Below are 25,930 nucleotides of genomic sequence, written 5' to 3'. Positions count from 1 at the left end.
GTTTCTTAGCTTCCCAAAGAGCTGGAAGCAAGATGCTGTGGGGCCCAACTCGCCCTTTGGAAAGAAGCCTGCACGTTGTGCCTTTCAGCTCTAGGGCAATGTAGCACACCCAGAGCAGAAGTCCTACTTCAGCCAGATCAGGCCTGCAAAGAAACTGCGTTTCACAGGACTTTGGAAGAGAAGTTCCCGGTAGGCTCTAAGAGCACTGTGCAGAGCGAGTTGTTTCTTAGCTTCCCAAAGAGCTGGAAGCAAGATGCTGTGGGGCCCAACTCGCCCTTTGGAAAGAAGCCTGCACGTTGGGCCTTTCAGCTCTAGGGCAACGTAGCACACCCAGAGCAGAAGTGCTACTTCAGACAGATCAGGCCTGCAAAGAAATTGCGTTACACAGGCCTTTGGAAGAGATGTTCCCGGTAGGCTGTAAGAGCAGTGTGCAGAGCGAGTTGTTTCTTAGCTTCCCAAAGAGCTGGAACCAAGATGCTGTAGGGCCCAACTCGCCCTTTGGAAAGATGCCTGCACGTTGTGCCTTTCAGCTCTAGGGCAATGTAGCACACCCAGAGCAGCAGTCCTACTTCAGCCCGATCAGGCCTGCAAAGAAACTGCGTTTCACAGGACTTTGGAAGAGATTTTCCCGGTAGGGTGTAAGAGCACTGTGCAGACCGAGTTGTTTCTTCGCTTCCCAAAGAGCTGGAAGCAAGATGCTGTGGGGCCCAACTCGCCCTTTGGAAAGAAGCCTGCACGTTGGGTCTTTCAGCTCTAGGGCAATGTGGCACACCCAGAGCAGGAGTCCTACTTCAGCCAGATCAGGCCTGCAAAGAAACTGCGTTTCACAGGCCGTTGGAAGAGATGTTCCCGGTAGGGTGTAAGAGCACTGTGCAGAGCGAGTTGTTTCTTAGCTTCCCAAAGAGCTGGAAGCAAGATGCTGTGGGGCCCAACTCGCCCTTTGGAAAGAAGCCTGCACGTTGGGCCTTTCAGCTCTAGGGCAACGTATCACACCCAGAGCAGAAGTGCTACTTCAGTCAGATCAGGCCTGCAAAGAAATTGCGTAACACAGGCCTTTGGAAGAGATGTTCCCGGTAGGCTGTAAGAGTACTGTGCAGAGCTAGTTGTTTCTTAGCTTCCCAAAGAGCTGGAACCAAGATGCTGTAGGCCCCAACTCGCCCTTTGGAAAGAAGCCTGCACGTTGTGCCTTTCAGCTCTAGGGCAATGTAGCACACCCAGAGCAGAAGTCCTACTTCAGCCAGATCAGGCCTGCAAAGAAACTGCGTTACACAGGCCTTTGGAAGAGATGTTCCCACTAGGCTGTAACCACTGAGCAGAGCGAGTTGTTTCTTAGCTTCCCAAAGAGCTGGAAGCAAGATGCTGTGGGGCCCAACTCGCCCTTTGGAAAGAAGCCTTCACGTCGTGCCTTTCAGCTCTAGGGCAATGTAGCACAATCAGAGCAGAATTCCTACTTCACCCAGATCAGGCCTGCAAAGAAACTGCGTTTCACAGGCCTTTGGAAGAGATGTTCCCGGTAGGCTGTAAGAGCACTGTGCAGAGCGAGTTGTTTCTTAGCTTCCCAAAGAGCTGGAAGCAAGATGCTGTGGGGCACAACTCGCCCTTTGAAAAGAAGCCTGCACGTTGGGCCTTTCAGCTCTAGGGCAATGTAGCACACCCAGAGCAGAAGTCCTACTTCAGCCAGATCAGGCCTGCAAAGAAACTGCGTTTCACAGGCCTTTGGAAGAGATGTTCCCGGTAGGGTGTAAAGAGCACTGTGCAGAGCGAGTTGTTTCTTAGCTTCCCAAAGAGCTGGAAGCAAGATGCTGTGCGGCCCAACTCGCCCTTTGGAAAGAAGCCTGCACGTTGGGCCTTTCAGCTCTAGGGCAATGTAGCACACCCAGAGCAGAAGTCCTACTTCAGCCAGATCAGGCCTGCAAAGAAACTGCGTTTCACAGGCCTTTGGAAGAGATGTTCCCGGTAGGCTGTAAGAGCACTGTGCAGAGCGAGTTGTTTCTTAGCTTCCCAAAGAGCTGGAAGCAAGATGCTGTGGGGCCCAACTCGCCCTTTGGAAAGATGCCTGCACGTTGTGCCTTTCAGCTCTAGGGCAATGTAGCACACCCAGAGCAGAAGTCCTACTTCAGCCAGATCAGGCCTGCAAAGAAACTGCGTTTCACAGGCCTTTGGAAGAGATGTTCCCGGTAGGGTGTAAGAGCACGGTGCAGAGAGAGTTGTTTCTTAGCTTCCCAAAGAGCTGGAAGCAAGATGCTGTGGGGCCCAACTCGCCCTTTGGAAAGAAGCCTGCACGTTGTGCCTTTCAGCTCTATGCCAATGTAGCACACCCAGAGCAGGAGTCCTACTTCAGCCAGATCAGGCCCGCAAAGAAACTGCGTTTCACAGGCCGTTGGAAGAGATGTTCCCGGTAGGCTGTAAGAGCACTGTGCAGAGCGAGTTGTTTCTTAGCTTCCCAAAGAGCTGGAAGCAAGATGCTGTAGGCCCCAACTCGTCCTTTGGAAAGAAGCCTGCACGTTGTGCCTTTCAGCTCTAGGGCAATGTAGCACACCCAGAGCAGCAGTCCTACTTCAGCCAGATCAGGCCTACAAAGAAACTGCGTTTCACAGGCCTTTGGAAGAGATGCTCCCGGTAGGCTGTAAGGGCACTGTGCAGAGCGAGTTGTTTCTTAGCTTCCCAAAGAGCTGGAAGCAAGATGCTGTGGGGCCCAACTCGCCCTTTGGAAAGAAGCCTGCACGTTGGGCCTTTCAGCTCTAGGGCAACGTAGCACAAGCAGAGCAGAAGTCCTACTTCAGCCAGATCAGGCCTGCAAAGAAACTGCGTTTCACAGGCCTTTGGAAGAGAAGTTCCCGGTAGGCTCTAAGAGCACTGTGCAGAGCGAGTTGTTTATGAGCTTCCCAAAGAGCTGGAAGCAAGATGCTGTGGGGCCCAACTCGCCCTTTGGAAAGAAGCCTTCACGTCGTGCCTTTCAGCTCTAGGGCAATGTAGCACACCCAGAGCAGAATTCCTACTTCACCCAGATCAGGCCTGCAAAGAAACTGCGTTTCACAGGCCTTTGGAAGAGATGTTCCCGGTAGGCTGTAAGAGCACTGTGCAGAGCGAGTTGTTTCTTAGGTTCCCAAAGAGCTGGAAGCAAGATGCTGTGGGGCCCAACTCGCCCTTTGAAAAGAAGCCTGCACGTTGGGCCTTTCAGCTCTAGGGCAACGTAGCACAAGCAGAGCAGAAGTGCTACTTCAGTCAGATCAGGCCTGCAAAGAAACTGCGTTTCACAGGCCTTTGGAAGAGATGTTCCCGGTAGGCTGTAAGAGCACTGTGCAGAGCGAGTTGTTTCTTAGCTTCCCAAAGAGCTGGAAGCAAGATGCTGTGGGGCCCAACTCGCCCTTTGGAAAGAAGCCTGCACGTTGTGCCTTTCAGCTCTAGGGCAATGTAGCACACCCAGAGCAGAAGTCCTACTTCAGCCAGATCAGGCCTGCAAAGAAACTGCGTTTCACAGGCCTTTGGAAGAGAAGTTGCCGGTAGGCTCTAAGAGCACTCTGCAGAGCGAGTTGTTTCTTAGCTTCCCAAAGAGCTGGAAGCAAGATGCTGTGGGGCCCAACTCGCCCTTTGGAAAGAAGCCTGCACGTTGTTCCTTTCAGCTCTAGGGCAATGTAGCACACCCAGAGCAGAAGTCCTACTTCAGCCAGATCAGGCCTGCAAAGAAAATGCGTTTCACAGGCCTTTGGAAGAGATGTTCCCGGAAGGGTGTAAAGAGCACTGTGCAGAGCGAGTTGTTTCTTAGCTTCCCAAAGAGCTGGAAGCAAGATGCTGTGGGGCCCAACTCGCCCTTTGGAAAGAAGCCTGCACTTTGGGACGTTCAGCTCTAGGGCAATGTAGCACACCCAGAGCAGAAGTCCTACTTCAGCCAGATCAGGCCTGCAAAGAAACTGCGTTTCACAGGCCTTTGGAAGAGATGTTCCCAGTAGGCTGTAAGAGCACTGTGCAGAGCTAGTTGTTTCTTAGCTTCCCAAAGAGCTGGAAGCAAGATGCTGTGGGGCCCAACTCGCCCTTTGGAAAGATGCCTGCACGTTGTGCCTTTCAGCTCTAGGGCAATGTAGCACACCCACAGCAGAAGTCCTACTTCAGCCAGATCAGGCCTGCAAAGAAACTGCGTTTCACAGGCCTTTGGAAGAGATGTTCCCGGTAGGGTGTAAGAGCACTGTGCAGAGCGAGTTGTTTCTTAGCTTCCCAAAGAGCTGGAAGCAAGATGCTGTGGGGCCCAACTCGCCCTTTGGAAAGAAGCCTGCACGTTGGGTCTTTCAGCTCTAGGGCAATGTAGCACACCCAGAGCAGGAGTCCTACTTCAGCCAGATCAGGCCTGCAAAGAAACTGCGTTTCACAGGCCGTTGGAAGAGATGTTCCCGGTAGGGTGTAAGAGGACTGTGCAGAGCGAGTTGTTTCTTAGCTTCCCAAAGAGCTGGAAGCAAGATGCTGTGGGGCCCAACTCGCCCTTTGGAAAGAAGCCTGCACGTTGGGCCTTTCAGCTCTAGGGCAACGTAGCACACCCAGAGCAGAAGTGCTACTTCAGTCAGATCAGGCCTGCAAAGAAATTGCGTTACACAGGCCTTTGGAAGAGATGTTCCCGGTAGGCTGTAAGAGCACTGTGCAGAGCGAGTTGTTTCTTAGCTTCCCAAAGAGCTGGAACCAAGATGCTGTAGGCCCCAACTCGCCCTTTGGAAAGAAGCCTGCACGTTGTGCCTTTCAGCTCTAGGGCAATGTAGCACACCCAGAGCAGCAGTCCTACTTCAGCCAGATCAGGCCTACAAAGAAACTGCGTTTCACAGGCCTTTGGAAGAGATGCTCCCGGTAGGCTGTAAGGGCACTGTGCAGAGCGAGTTGTTTCTTAGCTTCCCAAAGAGCTGGAAGCAAGATGCTGTGGGGCCCAACTCGCCCTTTGGAAAGAAGCCTGCACGTTGTGCCTTTCAGCTCTAGGGCAATGTAGCACACCCAGAGCAGAAGTCCTACTTCAGCCAGATCAGGCCTGCAAAGAAACTGTGTTTCACAGGCCTTTGGAAGAGAAGTTGCCGGTAGGCTCTAAGAGCACTCTGCAGAGCGAGTTGTTTCTTAGCTTCCCAAAGAGCTGGAAGCAAGATGCTGTGGGGCCCAACTCGCCCTTTGGAAAGAAGCCTGCACGTTGTTCCTTTCAGCTCTAGGGCAATGTAGCACACCCAGAGCAGAAGTCCTACTTCAGCCAGATCAGGCCTGCAAAGAAAATGCGTTTCACAGGCCTTTGGAAGAGATGTTCCCGGTAGGCTGTAAGGGCACTGTGCAGAGCGAGTTGTTTCTTAGGTTCCCAAAGAGCTGGAAGCAAGATGCTGTGGGGCCCAAGTCGCCCTTTGGAAAGAAGCCTGCACGTTGTGCCTTTCAGCTGTAGGGCAATGTAGCACACCCAGAGCAGAAGTCCTACTTCAGCCAGATCAGGCCTGAAAAGAAACTGCGTTTCACAGGCCTTTGGAAGAGATGTTCCCGGTAGGGTGTAAAGAGCACTGTGCAGAGCGAGTTGTTTCTTAGCTTCCCAAAGAGCTGGAAGCAAGATGCTGTGGGGCCCAACTCGCCCTTTGGAAAGAAGCCTGCACTTTGGGACTTTCAGCTCTAGGGCAATGTAGCACACCCAGAGCAGAAGTCCTACTTCAGCCAGATCAGGCCTGCAAAGAAACTGCGTTTCACAGGCCGTTGGAAGAGATGTTCCCGGTAGGGTGTAAGAGGACTGTGCAGAGCGAGTTGTTTCTTGGCTTCCCAAAGAGCTGGAAGCAAGATGCTGTGGGGCCCAACTCGCCCTTTGGAAAGAAGCCTGCACGTTGGGCCTTTCAGCTCTAGGGCAACGTAGCACACCCAGAGCAGAAGTGCTACTTCAGTCAGATCAGGCCTGCAAAGAAATTGCGTTACACAGGCCTTTGGAAGAGATGTTCCCGGTAGGCTGTAAGAGCACTGTGCAGAGCGAGTTGTTTCTTAGGTTCCCAAAGAGCTGGAACCAAGATGCTGTAGGCCCCAACTCGCCCTTTGGAAAGAAGCCTGCACGTTGTGCCTTTCAGCTCTAGGGCAATGTAGCACACCCAGAGCAGCAGTCCTACTTCAGCCAGATCAGGCCTACAAAGAAACTGCGTTTCACAGGCCTTTGGAAGAGATGCTCCCGGTAGGCTGTAAGGGCACTGTGCAGAGCGAGTTGTTTCTTAGCTTCCCAAAGAGCTGGAAGCAAGATGCTGTGGGGCCCAACTCGACCTTTGAAAAGAAGCCTGCACGTTGGGCATTTCAGCTCTAGGGCAACGTAGCACAAGCAGAGCAGAAGTCCTACTTCAGCCAGATCAGGCCTGCAAAGAAACTGCGTTTCACAGGCCTTTGGAAGAGAAATTCCCGGTAGGCTCTAAGAGCACTGTGCAGACCGAGTTGTTTCTTAGCTTCCCAAAGAGCTGGAAGCAAGATGCTGTCGGGCCCAACTCGCCCTTTGGAAAGAAGCCTGCACGTTGGGCCTTTCAGCTCTAGGGCAATGTAGCACACCCAGAGCAGAAGTCCTACTTCAGCCAGATCAGGCCTGCAAAGAAAATGCGTTTCACAGGCCTTTGGAAGAGATGTTCCCGGTAGGCTGTAAGAGCACTGTGCAGAGCGAGTTGTTTCTTAGCTTCCCAAAGAGCTGGAAGCAAGATGCTGTGGGGCCCAACTCGCCCTTTGGAAAGAAGCCTGCACGTTGGGCCTTTCAGCTCTAGGGCAATGTAGCACACCCAGAGCAGGAGTCCTACTTCAGCCAGATCAGGCCTACAAAGAAACTGCGTTTCACAGGCCGTTGGAAGAGATGTTCCCGGTAGGCTGTAAGAGCACTGTGCAGAGCGAGTTGTTTCTTAGCTTCCCAAAGAGATGGAAGCAAGACGCTGTGGGTTCCAACTCGCCCTTTGGAAAGAAGCCTGCACGTTTTGCCTTTCAGCTCTAGGGCAATGTAGCACACCCAGAGCAGAAGTCCTACTTCAGCCAGATCAGGCCTGCAAAGAAACTGCGTTGCACAGGCCTTTGGAAGAGATGTTCCCACTAGGCTGTAACCACTGAGCAGAGCGAGTTGTTTCTTCGCTTCCCAAAGACCTGGAAGCAAGATGCTGTGGGGCCCAACTCGCCCTTTGGAAAGAAGCCTGCACGTTGGGTCTTTCAGCTCTAGGGCAATGTAGCACACCCAGAGCAGAAGTCCTACTTCAGCCAGATCAGGCCTGCAAAGAAACTGCGTTTCACAGGCCTTTGGAAGAGAAGTTGCCGGTAGGCTCTAAGAGCACTCTGCAGAGCGAGTTGTTTCTTAGCTTCCCAAAGAGCTGGAAGCAAGATGCTGTGGGGCCCAACTCGCCCTTTGGAAAGAAGCCTGCACGTTGTTCCTTTCAGCTCTAGGGCAATGTAGCACACCCAGAGCAGAAGTCCTACTTCAGCCAGATCAGGCCTGCAAAGAAAATGCGTTTCACAGGCCTTTGGAAGAGATGTTCCCGGTAGGCTGTAAGGGCACTGTGCAGAGCGAGTTGTTTCTTAGGTTCCCAAAGAGCTGGAAGCAAGATGCTGTGGGGCCCAAGTCGCCCTTTGGAAAGAAGCCTGCACGTTGTGCCTTTCAGCTCTAGGGCAATGTAGCACACCCAGAGCAGAAGTCCTACTTCAGCCAGATCAGGCCTGCAAAGAAACTGCGTTTCACAGGCCTTTGGAAGAGATGTTCCCGGAAGGGTGTAAAGAGCACTGTGCAGAGCGAGTTGTTTCTTAGCTTCCCAAAGAGCTGGAAGCAAGATGCTGTGGGGCCCAACTCGCCCTTTGGAAAGAAGCCTGCACTTTGGGACGTTCAGCTCTAGGGCAATGTAGCACACCCAGAGCAGAAGTCCTACTTCAGCCAGATCAGGCCTGCAAAGAAACTGCGTTTCACAGGCCTTTGGAAGAGATGTTCCCAGTAGGCTGTAAGAGCACTGTGCAGAGCTAGTTGTTTCTTAGCTTCCCAAAGAGCTGGAAGCAAGATGCTGTGGGGCCCAACTCGCCCTTTGGAAAGATGCCTGCACGTTGTGCCTTTCAGCTCTAGGGCAATGTAGCACACCCAGAGCAGAAGTCCTACTTCAGCCAGATCAGGCCTGCAAAGAAACTGCGTTTCACAGGCCTTTGGAAGAGATGTTCCCGGTAGGGTGTAAGAGCACTGTGCAGAGCGAGTTGTTTCTTAGCTTCCCAAAGAGCTGGAAGCAAGATGCTGTGGGGCCCAACTCGCCCTTTGGAAAGAAGCCTGCACGTTGGGTCTTTCAGCTCTAGGGCAATGTAGCACACCCAGAGCAGGAGTCCTACTTCAGCCAGATCAGGCCTGCAAAGAAACTGCGTTTCACAGGCCGTTGGAAGAGATGTTCCCGGTAGGGTGTAAGAGGACTGTGCAGAGCGAGTTGTTTCTTAGCTTCCCAAAGAGCTGGAAGCAAGATGCTGTGGGGCCCAACTCGCCCTTTGGAAAGAAGCCTGCACGTTGGGCCTTTCAGCTCTAGGGCAACGTAGCACACCCAGAGCAGAAGTGCTACTTCAGTCAGATCAGGCCTGCAAAGAAATTGCGTTACACAGGCCTTTGGAAGAGATGTTCCCGGTAGGCTGTAAGAGCACTGTGCAGAGCGAGTTGTTTCTTAGGTTCCCAAAGAGCTGGAACCAAGATGCTGTAGGCCCCAACTCGCCCTTTGGAAAGAAGCCTGCACGTTGTGCCTTTCAGCTCTAGGGCAATGTAGCACACCCAGAGCAGCAGTCCTACTTCAGCCAGATCAGGCCTACAAAGAAACTGCGTTTCACAGGCCTTTGGAAGAGATGCTCCCGGTAGGCTGTAAGGGCACTGTGCAGAGCGAGTTGTTTCTTAGCTTCCCAAAGAGCTGGAAGCAAGATGCTGTGGGGCCCAACTCGACCTTTGAAAAGAAGCCTGCACGTTGGGCATTTCAGCTCTAGGGCAACGTAGCACAAGCAGAGCAGAAGTCCTACTTCAGCCACATCAGGCCTGCAAAGAAACTGCGTTTCACAGGCCTTTGGAAGAGAAATTCCCGGTAGGCTCTAAGAGCACTGTGCAGACCGAGTTGTTTCTTAGCTTCCCAAAGAGCTGGAAGCAAGATGCTGTCGGGCCCAACTCGCCCTTTGGAAAGAAGCCTGCACGTTGGGCCTTTCAGCTCTAGGGCAATGTAGCACACCCAGAGCAGAAGTCCTACTTCAGCCAGATCAGGCCTGCAAAGAAAATGCGTTTCACAGGCCTTTGGAAGAGATGTTCCCGGTAGGCTGTAAGAACACTGTGCAGAGCGAGTTGTTTCTTAGCTTCCCAAAGAGCTGGAAGCAAGATGCTGTGGGGCCCAACTCGCCCTTTGGAAAGAAGCCTGCACGTTGGGCCTTTCAGCTCTAGGGCAATGTAGCACACCCAGAGCAGGAGTCCTACTTCAGCCAGATCAGGCCTACAAAGAAACTGCGTTTCACAGGCCGTTGGAAGAGATGTTCCCGGTAGGCTGTAAGAGCACTGTGCAGAGCGAGTTGTTTCTTAGCTTCCCAAAGAGATGGAAGCAAGACGCTGTGGGTTCCAACTCGCCCTTTGGAAAGAAGCCTGCACGTTTTGCCTTTCAGCTCTAGGGCAATGTAGCACACCCAGAGCAGAAGTCCTACTTCAGCCAGATCAGGCCTGCAAAGAAACTGCGTTGCACAGGCCTTTGGAAGAGATGTTCCCACTAGGCTGTAACCACTGAGCAGAGCGAGTTGTTTCTTCGCTTCCCAAAGACCTGGAAGCAAGATGCTGTGGGGCCCAACTCGCCCTTTGGAAAGAAGCCTGCACGTTGGGTCTTTCAGCTCTAGGGCAATGTAGCACACCCAGAGCAGAAGTCCTACTTCAGCCAGATCAGGCCTGCAAAGAAACTGCGTTTCACAGGCCTTTGGAAGAGAAGTTGCCGGTAGGCTCTAAGAGCACTCTGCAGAGCGAGTTGTTTCTTAGCTTCCCAAAGACCTGGAAGCAAGATGCTGTGGGGCCCAACTCGCCCTTTGGAAAGAAGCCTGCACGTTGTTCCTTTCAGCTCTAGGGCAATGTAGCACACCCAGAGCAGAAGTCCTACTTCAGCCAGATCAGGCCTGCAAAGAAACTGCGTTTCACAGGCCTTTGGAAGAGATGTTCCCGGTAGGGTGTAAGAGCACTGTGCAGAGCGAGTTGTTTCTTAGCTTCCCAAAGAGCTGGAAGCAAGATGCTGTGGGGCCCAACTCGCCCTTTGGAAAGAAGCCTGCACGTTGGGTCTTTCAGCTCTAGGGCAATGTAGCACACCCAGAGCAGGAGTCCTACTTCAGCCAGATCAGGCCTGCAAAGAAACTGCGTTTCACAGGCCGTTGGAAGAGATGTTCCCGGTAGGGTGTAAGAGGACTGTGCAGAGCGAGTTGTTTCTTAGCTTCCCAAAGAGCTGGAAGCAAGATGCTGTGGGGCCCAACTCGCCCTTTGGAAAGAAGCCTGCACGTTGGGCCTTTCAGCTCTAGGGCAACGTAGCACACCCAGAGCAGAAGTGCTACTTCAGTCAGATCAGGCCTGCAAAGAAATTGCGTTACACAGGCCTTTGGAAGAGATGTTCCCGGTAGGCTGTAAGAGCACTGTGCAGAGCGAGTTGTTTCTTAGCTTCCCAAAGAGCTGGAACCAAGATGCTGTAGGCCCCAACTCGCCCTTTGGAAAGAAGCCTGCACGTTGTGCCTTTCAGCTCTAGGGCAATGTAGCACACCCAGAGCAGCAGTCCTACTTCAGCCAGATCAGGCCTACAAAGAAACTGCGTTTCACAGGCCTTTGGAAGAGATGCTCCCGGTAGGCTGTAAGGGCACTGTGCAGAGCGAGTTGTTTCTTAGCTTCCCAAAGAGCTGGAAGCAAGATGCTGTGGGGCCCAACTCGCCCTTTGGAAAGAAGCCTGCACGTTGTGCCTTTCAGCTCTAGGGCAATGTAGCACACCCAGAGCAGAAGTCCTACTTCAGCCAGATCAGGCCTGCAAAGAAACTGTGTTTCACAGGCCTTTGGAAGAGAAGTTGCCGGTAGGCTCTAAGAGCACTCTGCAGAGCGAGTTGTTTCTTAGCTTCCCAAAGAGCTGGAAGCAAGATGCTGTGGGGCCCAACTCGCCCTTTGGAAAGAAGCCTGCACGTTGTTCCTTTCAGCTCTAGGGCAATGTAGCACACCCAGAGCAGAAGTCCTACTTCAGCCAGATCAGGCCTGCAAAGAAAATGCGTTTCACAGGCCTTTGGAAGAGATGTTCCCGGTAGGCTGTAAGGGCACTGTGCAGAGCGAGTTGTTTCTTAGGTTCCCAAAGAGCTGGAAGCAAGATGCTGTGGGGCCCAAGTCGCCCTTTGGAAAGAAGCCTGCACGTTGTGCCTTTCAGCTCTAGGGCAATGTAGCACACCCAGAGCAGAAGTCCTACTTCAGCCAGATCAGGCCTGAAAAGAAACTGCGTTTCACAGGCCTTTGGAAGAGATGTTCCCGGTAGGGTGTAAAGAGCACTGTGCAGAGCGAGTTGTTTCTTAGCTTCCCAAAGAGCTGGAAGCAAGATGCTGTGGGGCCCAACTCGCCCTTTGGAAAGAAGCCTGCACTTTGGGACTTTCAGCTCTAGGGCAATGTAGCACACCCAGAGCAGAAGTCCTACTTCAGCCAGATCAGGCCTGCAAAGAAACTGCGTTTCACAGGCCTTTGGAAGAGATGTTCCCAGTAGGCTGTAAGAGCACTGTGCAGAGCGAGTTGTTTCTTAGCTTCCCAAAGAGCTGGAAGCAAGATGCTGTGGGGCCCAACTCGCCCTTTGGAAAGAAGCCTGCACGTTGTGCCTTTCAGCTCTAGGGCAATGTAGCACACCCAGAGCAGAAGTCCTACTTCAGCCAGATCAGGCCTGCAAAGAAACTGCGTTTCACAGGCCTTTGGAAGAGATGCTCCCGGTAGGGTGTAAGAGCACTGTGCAGAGCGAGTTGTTTCTTAGCTTCCCAAAGAGCTGGAAGCAAGATGCTGTGGGGCCCAACTCGCCCTTTGGAAAGAAGCCTGCACGTTGGGTCTTTCAGCTCTAGGGCAATGTAGCACACCCAGAGCAGGAGTCCTACTTCAGCCAGATCAGGCCTGCAAAGAAACTGCGTTTCACAGGCCGTTGGAAGAGATGTTCCCGGTAGGGTGTAAGAGGACTGTGCAGAGCGAGTTGTTTCTTGGCTTCCCAAAGAGCTGGAAGCAAGATGCTGTGGGGCCCAACTCGCCCTTTGGAAAGAAGCCTGCACGTTGGGCCTTTCAGCTCTAGGGCAACGTAGCACACCCAGAGCAGAAGTGCTACTTCAGTCAGATCAGGCCTGCAAAGAAATTGCGTTACACAGGCCTTTGGAAGAGATGTTCCCGGTAGGCTGTAAGAGCACTGTGCAGAGCGAGTTGTTTCTTAGGTTCCCAAAGAGCTGGAACCAAGATGCTGTAGGCCCCAACTCGCCCTTTGGAAAGAAGCCTGCACGTTGTGCCTTTCAGCTCTAGGGCAATGTAGCACACCCAGAGCAGCAGTCCTACTTCAGCCAGATCAGGCCTACAAAGAAACTGCGTTTCACAGGCCTTTGGAAGAGATGCTCCCGGTAGGCTGTAAGGGCACTGTGCAGAGCGAGTTGTTTCTTAGCTTCCCAAAGAGCTGGAAGCAAGATGCTGTGGGGCCCAACTCGACCTTTGAAAAGAAGCCTGCACGTTGGGCATTTCAGCTCTAGGGCAACGTAGCACAAGCAGAGCAGAAGTCCTACTTCAGCCAGATCAGGCCTGCAAAGAAACTGCGTTTCACAGGCCTTTGGAAGAGAAATTCCCGGTAGGCTCTAAGAGCACTGTGCAGACCGAGTTGTTTCTTAGCTTCCCAAAGAGCTGGAAGCAAGATGCTGTCGGGCCCAACTCGCCCTTTGGAAAGAAGCCTGCACGTTGGGCCTTTCAGCTCTAGGGCAATGTAGCACACCCAGAGCAGAAGTCCTACTTCAGCCAGATCAGGCCTGCAAAGAAAATGCGTTTCACAGGCCTTTGGAAGAGATGTTCCCGGTAGGCTGTAAGAACACTGTGCAGAGCGAGTTGTTTCTTAGCTTCCCAAAGAGCTGGAAGCAAGATGCTGTGGGGCCCAACTCGCCCTTTGGAAAGAAGCCTGCACGTTGGGCCTTTCAGCTCTAGGGCAATGTAGCACACCCAGAGCAGGAGTCCTACTTCAGCCAGATCAGGCCTACAAAGAAACTGCGTTTCACAGGCCGTTGGAAGAGATGTTCCCGGTAGGCTGTAAGAGCACTGTGCAGAGCGAGTTGTTTCTTAGCTTCCCAAAGAGATGGAAGCAAGACGCTGTGGGTTCCAACTCGCCCTTTGGAAAGAAGCCTGCACGTTTTGCCTTTCAGCTCTAGGGCAATGTAGCACACCCAGAGCAGAAGTCCTACTTCAGCCAGATCAGGCCTGCAAAGAAACTGCGTTGCACAGGCCTTTGGAAGAGATGTTCCCACTAGGCTGTAACCACTGAGCAGAGCGAGTTGTTTCTTCGCTTCCCAAAGACCTGGAAGCAAGATGCTGTGGGGCCCAACTCGCCCTTTGGAAAGAAGCCTGCACGTTGTGCCTTTCAGCTCTAGGACAATGTAGCACACCCAGAGCAGAAGTCCTACTTCAGCCAGATCAGGCCTGCAAAGAAACTGCGTTTCACAGGCCCTTGGAAGAGATGTTCCCGGTAGGCTGTAAGAGCACTGTGCAGAGCGAGTTGTTTCTTAGCTTCCCAAAGAGCTGGAAGCAAGATGCTGTGGGGCCCAACTCCCCCTTTGGAAAGAAGCCTGCACGTTGTGCCTTTCAGCTCTAGGGCAAATTAGCACACCCAGAGCAGAAGTCCTTCTTCAGCCAGATCAGGCCTGCAAAGAAACTGCGCTTTACAGGCCTTTGGAAGAGTTGTGCCCGGTAGGCTGTAAGAGCACTGTGCAGAGCGAGTTGTTTCTTAGCTTCCCAAAGAGCTGGAAGCAAGATGCTGTGGGGCCCAACTCGCCCTTTGGAAAGAAGCCTGCACGTTGTGCCTTTCAGCTCTAGGGCAATGTAGCACACCCAGAGCAGAAGTCCTACTTCAGCCAGATCAGGCCTGCAAAGAAACTGCGTTTATAAGGCCTTTGGAAGAGATGTTCCCGGTAGGCTGTAAGGGCACTGTGCAGAGCGAGTTGTTTCTTAGGTTCCCAAAGAGCTGGAAGCAAGATGCTGTGGGGCCCAACTCGCCCTTTGGAAAGAAGCCTGCACGTTGGGCCTTTCAGCTCTAGGGCAATGTAGCACACCCAGAGCAGAAGTCCTACTTCAGCCAGATCAGGCCTGCAAAGAAACTGCGTTTCACAGGCCTTTGGAAGAGAAGTTCCCGGTAGGCTCTAAGAGCACTGTGCAGAGCGAGTTGTTTCTTAGCTTCCCAAAGATCTGGAAGCAAGATGCTGTGGGGCCCAACTCGCCCTTTGGAAAGAAGCCTGCACGTTGTTCCTTTCAGCTCTAGGGCAATGTAGCACACCCAGAGCAGAAGTCCTACTTCAGCCAGATCAGGCCTGCAAAGAAACTGCGTTTCACAGGCCTTTGGAAGAGATGTTCCCGGTAGGCTGTAAGAGCACTGTGCGGAGCGAGTTGTTTATTAGCTTCCCAAAGAGCTGGAAGCAAGATGCTGTGGGGCCCAACTCGCCCTTTGTAAAGATGCCTGCACGTTGTGCCTTTCAGCTCTAGGGCAATGTAGCACACCCAGAGCAGAAGTCCTACTTCAGCCAGATCAGGCCTGCAAAGAAACTGCGTTTCACAGGCCTTTGGAAGAGATGTTCCCGGTAGGGTGTAAGAGCACTGTGCAGAGCGAGTTGTTTCTTAGCTTCCCAAAGAGCTGGAAGCAAGATGCTGTGGGGCCCAACTCGCCCTTTGGAAAGAAGCCTGCACGTTGGGCCTTTCAGCTCTGGGGCAATGTAGCACACCCAGAGCAGGAGTCCTACTTCAGCCAGATCAGCCCTGCAAAGAAACTGCGTTTCACAGGTCGTTGGAAGAGATGTTCCCGGTAGGGTGTAAGAGCACTGTGCAGAGCGAGTTGTTTCTTAGCTTCCCAAAGAGCTGGAAGCAAGATGCTGTGGGGCCCAAGTCGCCCTTTGGAAAGAAGCCTGCACGTTGTGCCTTTCAGCTCTAGGGCAATGTAGCACACCCAAAGCAGGAGTCCTACTTCAGCCAGATCAGGCCTACAAAGAAACTGCGTTTCACAGGCCGTTGGAAGAGATGTTCCCGGTAGGCTGTAAGAGCACTGTGCAGAGCGAGTTGTTTCTTAGCTTCCCAAAGAGATGGAAGCAAGACGCTATGGGGCCCAACTCGCCCTTTGGAAAGAAGCCTGCACGTTTTGCCTTTCAGCTCTAGGGCAATGTATCACACCCAGAGCAGAAGTCCTACTTCAGCCAGATCAGGCCTGCAAAGAAACTGCGTTTCACAGGCCTTTGGAAGAGATGTTCCCGGTAGGCTGTAAGAGCACTGTGCGGAGCGAGTTGTTTCTTAGCTTCCCAAAGAGCTGGAAGCAAGATGCTGTGGGGCCCAACTCGCCCTTTGTAAAGATGCCTGCACGTTGTGCCTTTCAGCTCTAGGGCAATGTAGCACACCCAGAGCAGAAGTCCTACTTCAGCCAGATCAGGCCTGCAAAGAAACTGCGTTTCGAAGGCTTTTGGAAGAGATTTTCCCGGTAGGCTGTAAGAGCACTGTGCAGAGCGAGTTGTTTCTTAGCTTCCCAAAGAGCTGGAAGCAAGATGCTGTGGGGCCCCACTGGCCCTTTGGAAAGAAGCCTGCACGTTGGGCCTTTCAGCTCTAGGGCAATGTAGCACACCCAGAGCAGAAGTCCTACTTCAGCCAGATCAGGCCTGCAAAGAAACTGCTTTTCACAGGCCTTTGGAAGAGATGTTCCCGGTAGGCTGTAAGAGCACTGTGCAGAGCGAGTTGTTTCTTAGGTTCCCAAAGAGCTGGAAGCAAGATGCTGTGGGGCCCAACTCGCCCTTTGGAAAGAAGCCTGCACGTTGGGCCTTTCAGCTCTAGGGCAATGTAGCACACCCAGAGCAGGAGTCCTACTTCAGCCAGATCAGGCCTACAAAGAAACTGCGTTTCACAGGCCGTTGGAAGAGATGTTCCCGGTAGGCTGTAAGAGCACTGTGCAGAGCGAGTTGTTTCTTAGCTTCCCAAAGAGATGGAAGCAAGACGCTGTGGGGCCCAACTCGCCCTTTGGAAAGAAGCCTGCACGTTTTGCCTTTCAGCTCTAGGGCAATGTAGCACACCCAGAGCAGAAGTCCTACTTCAGCCAGATCAGGCCTGCAAAGAAACTGCGTTGCACAGGCCTTTGGAAGAGTTGTGCCCGGTAGGCTGTAACAGCACTGTGCAGAGCGAGTTGTTTCTTAGCTTCCCAAAGAGCTGGAAGCAAGATGCTGTGGGGCCCAACTCGCCCTTTGGAAAGAAGCCTGCACGTTGTGCCTTTCAGCTCTAGGGCAATGTAGCACACCCAGAGCAGAAGTCCTACTTCAGCCAGATCAGGCCTGCAAAGAAACTGCGTTTATAAGGCCTTTGGAAGAGATGTTCCCGGTAGGCTGTAAGGGCACTGTGCAGAGCGAGTTGTTTCTTAGGTTCCCAAAGAGCTGGAAGCAAGATGCTGTGGGGCCCAACTCGCCCTTTGGAAACAAGCCTGCACGTTGGGCCTTTCAGCTCTAGGGCAACGTAGCACACCCAGAGCAGAAGTGCTACTTCAGCCAGATCAGGCCTGCAAAGAAATTGCGTTACACAGGCCTTTGGAAGAGATGTTCCCGGTAGGCTGTAAGAGCACTGTGCAGAGCGAGTTGTTTCTTAGCTTCCCAAAGAGATGGAAGCAAGACGCTGTGGGGCCCAACTCGCCCTTTGGAAAGAAGCCTGCACGTTTTGCCTTTCAGCTCTAGGGCAATGTAGCACACCCAGAGCAGAAGTCCTACTTCAGCCAGATCAGGCCTGCAAAGAAACTGCGTTGCACAGGCCTTTGGAAGAGTTGTGCCCGGTAGGCTGTAAGAGCACTGTGCAGAGCGAGTTGTTTCTTAGCTTCCCAAAGAGCTGGAAGCAAGATGCTGTGGGGCCCAACTCGCCCTTTGGAAAGAAGCCTGCACGTTGTGCCTTTCAGCTCTAGGGCAATGTAGCACACCCAGAGCAGAAGTCCTACTTCAGCCAGATCAGGCCTGCAAAGAAACTGCGTTTATAAGGCCTTTGGAAGAGATGTTCCCGGTAGGCTGTAAGAGCACTGTGCAGAGCGAGTTGTTTCTTAGGTTCCCAAAGAGCTGGAAGCAAGATGCTGTGGGGCCCAACTCGCCCTTTGGAAAGAAGCCTGCACGTTGTGCCTTTCAGCTCTAGGGCAATGTAGCAGACCCAGAGCAGAAGTCCTACTTCAGCCAGATCAGGCCTGCAAATAAACTGCGTTTCACAGGCCTTTGGAAGAGAAGTTCCCGGTAGGCTCTAAGAGCACTGTGCAGAGCGAGTTGTTTCTTAGCTTCCCAAAGATCTGGAAGCAAGATGCTGTGGGGCCCAACTCGCCCTTTGGAAAGAAGCCTGCACGTTGTGCCTTTCAGCTCTAGGGCAATGTAGCACACCCAGAGCAGAAGTCCTACTTCAGCCAGATCAGGCCTGCAAAGAAACTGCGTTTCACAGGCCTTTGGAAGAGATGTTCCCGGTAGGCTGTAAGAGCACTGTGCGGAGCGAGTTGTTTATTAGCTTCCCAAAAGAGCTGGAAGCAAGATGCTGTGGGGCCCAACTCGCCCTTTGTAAAGATGCCTGCACGTTGTGCCTTTCAGCTCTAGGGCAATGTAGCACACCCAGAGCAGAAGTCCTACTTCAGCCAGATCAGACCTGCAAAGAAACTGCTTTTCACAGGCCTTTGGAAGAGATGATCCCGGTAGGCTGTCAGAGCACTGTGCAGAGCGAGTTGTTTCTTAGGTTCCCAAAGAGCTGGAAGCAAGATGCTGTGGGGCCCACCTCGCCCTTTGGAAAGAAGCCTGCACGTTGGGCCTTTCAGCTCTAGGGCAATGTAGCACACCCAGAGCAGGAGTCCTACTTCAGCCAGATCAGGCCTGCAAAGAAACTGCGTTTCACAGGCCGTTGGAAGAGATGTTCCCGGTAGGGTGTAAGAGCACTGTGCAGAGCGAGTTGTTTCTTAGCTTCCCAAAGAGCTGGAAGCAAGATGCTGTGGGGCCCAACTCGCCCTTTGGAAAGAAGCCTGCACGTTGGGCCTTTCAGCTCTAGGGCAATGTAGCACACTCAGAGCAGAAGTCCTACTTCAGCCAGATCAGGCCTGCAAAGAAAATGCGTTTCACAGGCCTTTGGAAGAGATGTTCCCGGTAGGCTGTAAGAACACTGTGCAGAGCGAGTTGTTTCTTAGGTTCCCAAAGAGCTGGAAGCAAGATGCTGTGGGGCCCAACTCGCCCTTTGGAAAGAAGCCTACACGTGGGGCCTTTCAGCTCTAGGACAACGTAGCACACCCAGAGCAGAAGTGCTACTTCAGCCAGATCAGGCCTGCAAAGAAATTGCGTTACACAGGCCTTTGGAAGAGATGTTCCCGGCAGGCTGTAAGAGCACTGTGCAGAGCGAGTTGTTTCTTAGCTTCCCAAAGAGCTGGAACCAAGATGCTGTAGGGCCCAACTCGCCCTTTGGAAAGAAGCCTGCACGTTGTGCCTTTCAGCTCTAGGGCAATGTAGCACACCCAGAGCAGCAGTCCTACTTCAGCCAGATCAGGCCTGCAAAGAAACTGCGTTTCACAGGCCTTTGGAAGAGATGTTCCCGGTAGGCTGTAAGAGCACTGTGCAGAGCGAGTTGTTTCTTAGCTTCCCAAAGAGCTGGAAGCAAGATGCTGTGGGGCCCAACTCGCCCTTTGGAAAGAAGCCTGCACGTTGTGCCTTTCAGCTCTAGGGCAATGTAGCACACCCAGAGCAGAAGTCCTACTTCAGCCAGATCAGGCCTGCAAAGAAACTGCGTTTCACAGGCCTTTGAAGAGATGTTCCCGGTAGGGTGTAAGAGCACTGTGCAGAGCGAGTTGTTTCTTAGCTTCCCAAAGAGCTGGAAGCAAGATGCTGTGGGGCCCAACTCGCCCTTTGGAAAGAAGCCTGCACGTTGGGCCTTTCAGCTCTAGTGCAATGTAGCACACCCAGAGCAGGAGTCCTACTTCAGCCAGATCAGGCCTGCAAAGAAACTGCGTTTCACAGGCCTTTGGAAGAGATGTTCCCGGTAGGCTGTAAGAGCACTGTGCAGAGCGAGTTGTTTATTAGGTTCCCAAAGAGCTGGAAGCAAGATGCTTGGGGCCCAACTCGCCCTTTGGAAAGAAGCCTTCACGTTGTGCCTTTCAGCTCTAGGGCAATGTAGCACAATCAGAGCAGAAGTCCTACTTCAGCCAGATCAGGCCTGCAAAGAAACTGCGTTTCACAGGCCTTTGGAAGAGATGTTACCGGTAGGCTGTAAGAGCACTGTGCAGAGCGAGTTGTTTCTTAGCTTCCCAAAGAGCTGGAAGCAAGATGCTGTGGGGCCCAACTCGCCCTTTGAAAAGAAGCCTGCACGTTGGGCCTTTCAGCTCCAGGGCAACGTAGCACAAGCAGAGCAGAAGTGCTACTTCAGTCAGATGAGGCATGCAAAGAAACTGCGTTTCACAGGCCTTTGGAAGAGATGTTCCCGGTAGGCTGTATGAGCACTGTGCAGAGCGAGTTGTTTCTTAGCTTCCCAAAGAGCTGGAAGCAAGATGCTGTGGGGCCCAACTCGCCCTTTGGAAACAAGCCTGCACGTTGTGCCTTTCAGCTCTAGGGCAATGTAGCACACCCAGAGCAGAAGTCCTACTTCAGCCAGATCAGGCCTGCAAAGAAACTGCGTTTCACAGGCCTTTGGAAGAGAAGTTCCCGGTAGGCTCTAAGAGCACTGTGCAGAGCGAGTTGTTTCTTAGCTTCCCAAAGATCTGGAAGCAAGATTCTGTGGGGCCCAACTCGCCCTTTGGAAAGAAGCCTGCACGTTGTGCCTTTCAGATCTAGGGCAATGTAGCACACCCAGAGCAGAAGTGCTACTTCAGCCAGATCAGGCCTGCAAAGGAACTGCGTTTCACAGGCCTTTGGAAGAGATGTTCCCGGTAGGCTGTAAGAGCACTGTGCGGAGCGAGTTGTTTCTTAGCTTCCCAAAGAGCTGGAAGCAAGATGCTGTGGGGCCCAACTCGCCCTTTGGAAAGAAGCCTGCACGTTGTGCCTTTCAGCTCTAGGGCAATGTAGCACACCCAGAGCAGAAGTCCTACTTCAGCCAGATCAGGCCTGGAAAGAAACTGCGTTTCACAGGCCTTTGGAAGAGATGTTCCCGGTAGGGTGTAAGAGCACTGTGCAGAGCGAGTTGTTTCTTAGCTTCCCAAAGAGCTGGAAGCAAGATGCTGTGGGGCCCAACTCGCCCTTTGGAAAGAAGCCTGCACGTTGGGCCTTTCAGCTCTAGGGCAATGTAGCACACCCAGAGCAGGAGTCCTACTTCAGCCAGATCAGCCCTGCAAAGAAACTGCGTTTCACAGGCCTTTGGAAGAGATGTTCCCGGTAGGCTGTAAGAGCACTGTGCAGAGCGAGTTGTTTCTTAGCTTCCCAAAGAGCTGGAAGCAAGATGCTGTGGGGCCCAACTCGCCCTTTGGAAAGAAGCCTGCACTTTAGGCCTTTCAGCTCTAGGGCAATGTAGCACACCCAGCGCAGAAGTCCTACTTCAGCCAGATCAGGCCTGCAAAGAAACTGCGTTTCACAGGCCTTTGGAAGAGATGTTCCCGGTAGGCTGTAAGAGCACTGTGCAGAGCGAGTTGTTTCGTAGCTTCCCAAAGAGCTGGAAGCAAGATGCTGTGGGGCCCCACTGGCCCTTTGGAAACAAGCCTGCACGTTGTGTCTTTCAGCTCTAGGGCAACGTAGCACAAGCAGAGGAGAAGTGCTACTTCAGCCAGATCACGCCTGCAAAGAAACTGCATTTCACACGCCTTTGGAAGAGATGTTCACGGTAGGCTGTAAGAGCACTGTGCAGAGCGAGTTGTTTCTTAGCTTCCCAAAGAGCTGGAAGCAAGATGCTGTGGGGCCCCACTCGCCCTTTGGAAAGAAGCCTGCACGTTGGGCCTTTCAGCTCTAGGGCAATGTAGCACACCCAGAGCAGAAGTCCTACTTCAGCCAGATCAGGCCTGCAAAGAAACTGCGTTTCGAAGGCTTTTGGAAGAGATTTTCCCGGTAGGTTGTAAGAGCACTGTGCAGAGCGAGTTGTTTCTTAGCTTCCCAAAGAGCTGGAAGCAAGATGCTGTGGGGCCCCACTGGCCCTTTGTAAAGAAACCTGCACGTTGGGCCTTTCAGCTCTAGGGCAATGTAGCACACCCAGAGCAGAAGTCCTACTTCAGCCAGATCAGGCCTACAAAGAAACTGCGTTTCACAGGCCTTTGGAAGAGATGTTCCCGGTAGGCTGTAAGAGCACTGTGCAGAGCGAGTTGTTTCTTAGCTTCCCAAAGAGCTAGAAGCAAGATGCTGTGGGGCCCAACTCGCCCTTTGGAAAGAAGCCTGCACGTTGGGCCTTTCAGCTGTAGGGCAATGTAGCACACCCAGAGCAGGAGTCCTACTTCAGCCAGATCAGGCCTGCAAAGAAACTGCGTTTCACAGGCCGTTGGAAGAGATGTTCCCGGTAGGGTGTAAGAGCACTGTGCAGAGCGAGTTGTTTCTTAGCTTCCCAAAGAGCTGGAAGCAAGATGCTGTGGGGCCCAAGTCGCCCTTTGGAAAGAAGCCTGCACGTTGGGCCTTTCAGCTCAAGGGCAATGTAGCACACCCAGAGCAGAAGTCCTACTTCAGCCAGATCAGGCCTGCAAAGAAAATGCGTTTCACAGGCCTTTGGCAGAGATGTTCCCGGTAGGCTGTAAGAACACTGTGCAGAGCGAGTTGTTTCTTAGGTTCCCAAAGAGCTGGAAGCAAGATGCTGTGGGGCCCCACTGGCCCTTTGGAAAGAAGCCTGCACGTTGTGTCTTTCAGCTCTAGGGCAACGTAGCACAAGCAGAGGAGAAGTGCTACTTCAGCCAGATCAGGCCTGCAAAGAAACTGCGTTTCACAGGCCTTTGGAATAGATGTTCCCACTAGGCTGTAACCACTGAGCAGAGCGAGTTGTTTCTTCGCTTCCCAAAGAGCTGGAAGCCAGATGCTGTGGGGCCCAACTCGCCCTTTGGAAAGAAGCCTGCACGTTGTGCCTTTCAGCTCTAGGACAATGTAGCACACCCAGAGCAGAGTCCTACTTCAGCCAGATCAGGCCTGCAAAGAAACTGCGTTTCACAGGCCCTTGGAAGAGATGTTCCCGGTAGGCTGTAGGAGCACGGTGCAGAGCGAGTTGTTTCTTAGCTTCCGAAAGAGCTGGAAGCAAGATGCTGTGGGGCCCAACTCGCCTTTGGAAAGAAGCCTGCACGTTGTGCCTTTCAGCTCTAGGGCAATTTAGCACACCCAGAGCAGAACTCCTTCTTCAGCCAGATAAGGCCTGCAAAGAAACTGCGTTTTACAGGCCCTTGGAAGAGATCTTCCCAGTAGGCTGTAAGAGCTCTGTGCAGAGCGAGTTGTTTCTTAGCTTCCCAAAGAGCTGGAAGCAAGATGCTGTGGGGCCCAACTCGCCCTTTGGAAAGAAGCCTGGACGTTGGGCCTTTCAGCTCTAGGGCAATGTAGCACACCCAGAGCAGAAGTCCTACTTCAGCCAGATCAGGCCTGCAAAGAAACTGCGTTTCACAGGCCTTTGGAAGAGATGTTCCCGGTAGGCTGTAAGAGCACTGTGCAGAGCGAGTTGTTTCTTAGCTTCCCAAAGAGCTGGAAGCAAGATGCTGTGGGGCCCAACTCGCCCTTTGGAAAGAAGCCTGCACGTTGGGTCTTTCAGCCCTAGGGCAATGTAGCACACCCAGAGCAGAAGTCCTACTCCAGCCAGATCAGGCCTGCAAAGAAACTGCATTTCACAGGCCTTTGGAAGAGATGTTCCCGGTAGGCTGTAAGAGCACTGTGCAGAGCGAGTTGTTTCTTAGCTTCCCAAAGACCTGGAAGCAAGATGCTGTGGGGCCCAACTCGCCCTTTGGAAAGAAGCCTGCACGTTGTGTCTTTCAGCTCTAGGGCAACGTAGCACAAGCAGAGGAGAAGTGCTACTTCAGCCAGATCACGCCTGCAAAGAAACTGCATTTCTCAGGCCTTTGGAAGAGATGTTCCCGGTAGGCTGTAAGAGCACTGTGCAGAGCGAGTTGTTTCTTAGCTTCCCAAAAGCTGGAAGCAAGATGCTGTGGGGTCCCACTCGCCCTTTGGAAAGAAGACTGCACGTTGGGCCTTTCAGCTCTAGGGCAATGTAGCACACCCAGAGCAGAAGTCCTACTTCAGCCAGATCAGGCCTGCAAAGAAACTGCGTTTCGAAGGCGTTTGGAAGAGATTTTCCCGGTAGGCTGTAAGAGCACTGTGCAGAGCGAGTTGTTTCTTAGCTTACCAAAGAGCTGGAAGCAAGATGCTGTGGGGCCCAACTCGCCCTTAGGAAAGAAGCCTGCACGTTGGGCCTTTCAGCTGTAGGGCAATGTAGCACACCCAGAGCAGAAGCCCTACTTCAGCCAGATCAGGCCTGAAAAGAAAATGCGTTTCACAGGCATTTGGAAGAGATGTTCCCGGTAGGCTGTAAGAACACTGTGCAGAGCGAGTTGTTTCTTAGGTTCCCAAAGAGCTGGAAGCAAGATGCTGTGGGGCCCAACTCGCCCTTTGGAAAGAAGCCTGCACGTTGGGCCTTTCAGCTCTAGGGCAACGTAGCACACCCAGAGCAGAAGTCCTACTTCAGCCAGATCAGGCCTGCAAAGAAACTGCGTTTAACAGGCCTTTGAAGAGATGTTCCCGGTAGGGCGTAAGAGCACTGTGCAGAGCGAGTTGTTTCTTATCTTCCCAAAGAGCTGGAAGCAAGATGCTGTGGGGCCCAACTCGCCCTTTGGAAAGAAGCCTGCACGTTGGGCCTTTCAGCTCTAGTGCAATGTAGCACACCCAGAGCAGGAGTCCTACTTCAGACAGATCAGGGCTGCAAAGAAACTGCGTTTCACAGGCCTTTGGAAGAGATGTTCCCGGTAGGCTGTAAGAGCACTGTGCACAGCGAGTTGTTTCTTAGGTTCACAAAGAGCTGGAAGCAAGATGCTGTGGGGCCCAACTCGCCCTTTGGAAAGAAGCCTGCACGTTGTGCCTTTCAGCTCTAGGGCAATGTAGCACACCCAGAGCAGAAGTCCAACTTCAGGCAGATCAGGCCTGCAAAGAAACTGCGTTTCACAGGCCTTTGGAAGTGATTTTCCCGGTAGGCTGTAAGAGCACTGTGCAGAGCGAGTTGTTTCTTAGCTTCCCAAAGAGCTGGAAGCAAGATGCTGTGGGGCCCAACTCGCCCTTTGGAAAAAAGCCTGAACGTTGTGCCTTTCAGCTCTAGGGCAATGTAGCACACCCAGAGCAGAAGTCCTACTTCAGAAAGATCAGGCCTGCAAAGAAACTGCGTTTCACAGGCCTTTGGAAGAGATGTTCCCGGTAGGGTGTAAGAGCACTGTGCAGAGCGAGCTGTTTCTTAGCTTCCCAAAGAGCTGGAAGCAAGATGCTGTGGGGCCCAACTCGCCCTTTGGAAAGAAGCCTGCACGTTGGGTCTTTCAGCCCTATGTCAATGTAGCACACCCAGAGCAGAAGTCCTACTCCAGCCAGATCAGGCCTGCAAAGAAACTGCGTTTCACAGGCCTTTGGAAGAGATGTTCCCGGTAGGCTGTAAGAGCACTGTGCAGAGCGAGTTGTTTCTTAGCTTCCCAAAGAGCTGGAAGCAAGATGCTGTGGGGCCCAACTCGCCCTTTGGAAAGAAGCCTGCACGTTTTGCCTTTCAGCTCTAGGGCAATGTAGCACACCCAGAGCAGAAGTCCTACTTCAGCCAGATCAGGCCAGCAAAGAAACTGCGTTTCACAGGCCTTTGGAAGAGATGTTCCCGGTAGGCTGTAAGAGCACTGTGCAGAGCGAGTTGTTTCTTAGCTTCCCAAAGAGCTGGAAGAAAGATGCTGTGGGGCCCAACTCGCCCTTTGGAAAGAAGCCTGCACGTTGTGCCTTTCAGCTCTAGGGCAATGTAGCACACCCAGAGCAGAAGTCCTACTTCAGCCAGATCAGGCCTGCAAAGAAACTGCGTTTCACAGGCCTTTGGAAGAGATGTTCCCACTAGGCTGTAACCACTGAGCAGAGCGAGTTGTTTCTTAGCTTCCCAAAGAGCTGGAAGCCAGATGCTGTGGGGCCCAACTCGCCCTTTGGAAAGAAGCCTGCACGTTGGGCCTTTCAGCTCTAGGACAATGTAGCACACCCAGAGCAGAGTCCTACTCCAGCCAGATCAGGCCTGCAAAGAAACTGCGTTTCACAGGCCCTTGGAAGAGATGTTCCCGGTAGGCTGTAAGAGCACGGTGCAGAGCGAGTTGTTTCTTAGCTTCCGAAAGAGCTGGAAGCAAGATGCTGTGGGGCCCAACTCGCCCTTTGGAAAGAAGCCTGCACGTTGTGCCTTTCAGCTCTAGGGCAATTTAGCACACCCAGAGCAGAAGTCCTTCTTCAGCCAGATCAGGCCTGCAAAGAAACTGCGTTTTACAGGCCCTTGGAAGAGATGTTCCCGGTAGGCTGTAAGAGCACTGTGCAGAGCGAGTTGTTTCTTAGCTTCCCAAAGAGCTGGAAGCAAGATGCTGTGGAGCCCAACTCGCCCTTTGGAAAGAAGCCTGCACGTTGGGCCTTTCAGCTCTAGGGCAATGTAGCACACCCAGAGCAGAAGTCCTACTTCAGCCAGATCAGGCCTGCAAGGAAACTGCGTTTCGAAGGCTTTTGGAAGAGATTTTCCCGGTAGGCTGTAAGAGCACTGTGCAGAGCGAGTTGTTTCTTAGCTTACCAAAGAGCTGGAAGCAAGATGGGGGGGGCCCAACTCGCGCTTTGGAAAGAAGCCTTCACGTTGACCCTTTCA

This window comes from Equus caballus, chromosome 13, assembly GCF_041296265.1.
Source record: "Equus caballus isolate H_3958 breed thoroughbred chromosome 13, TB-T2T, whole genome shotgun sequence".
Taxonomy (NCBI): Eukaryota; Metazoa; Chordata; class Mammalia; order Perissodactyla; family Equidae; genus Equus; species Equus caballus.
The sequence above is the reverse complement of the archived record's forward strand: the minus strand, read 5'-3'. Positions refer to the sequence as shown.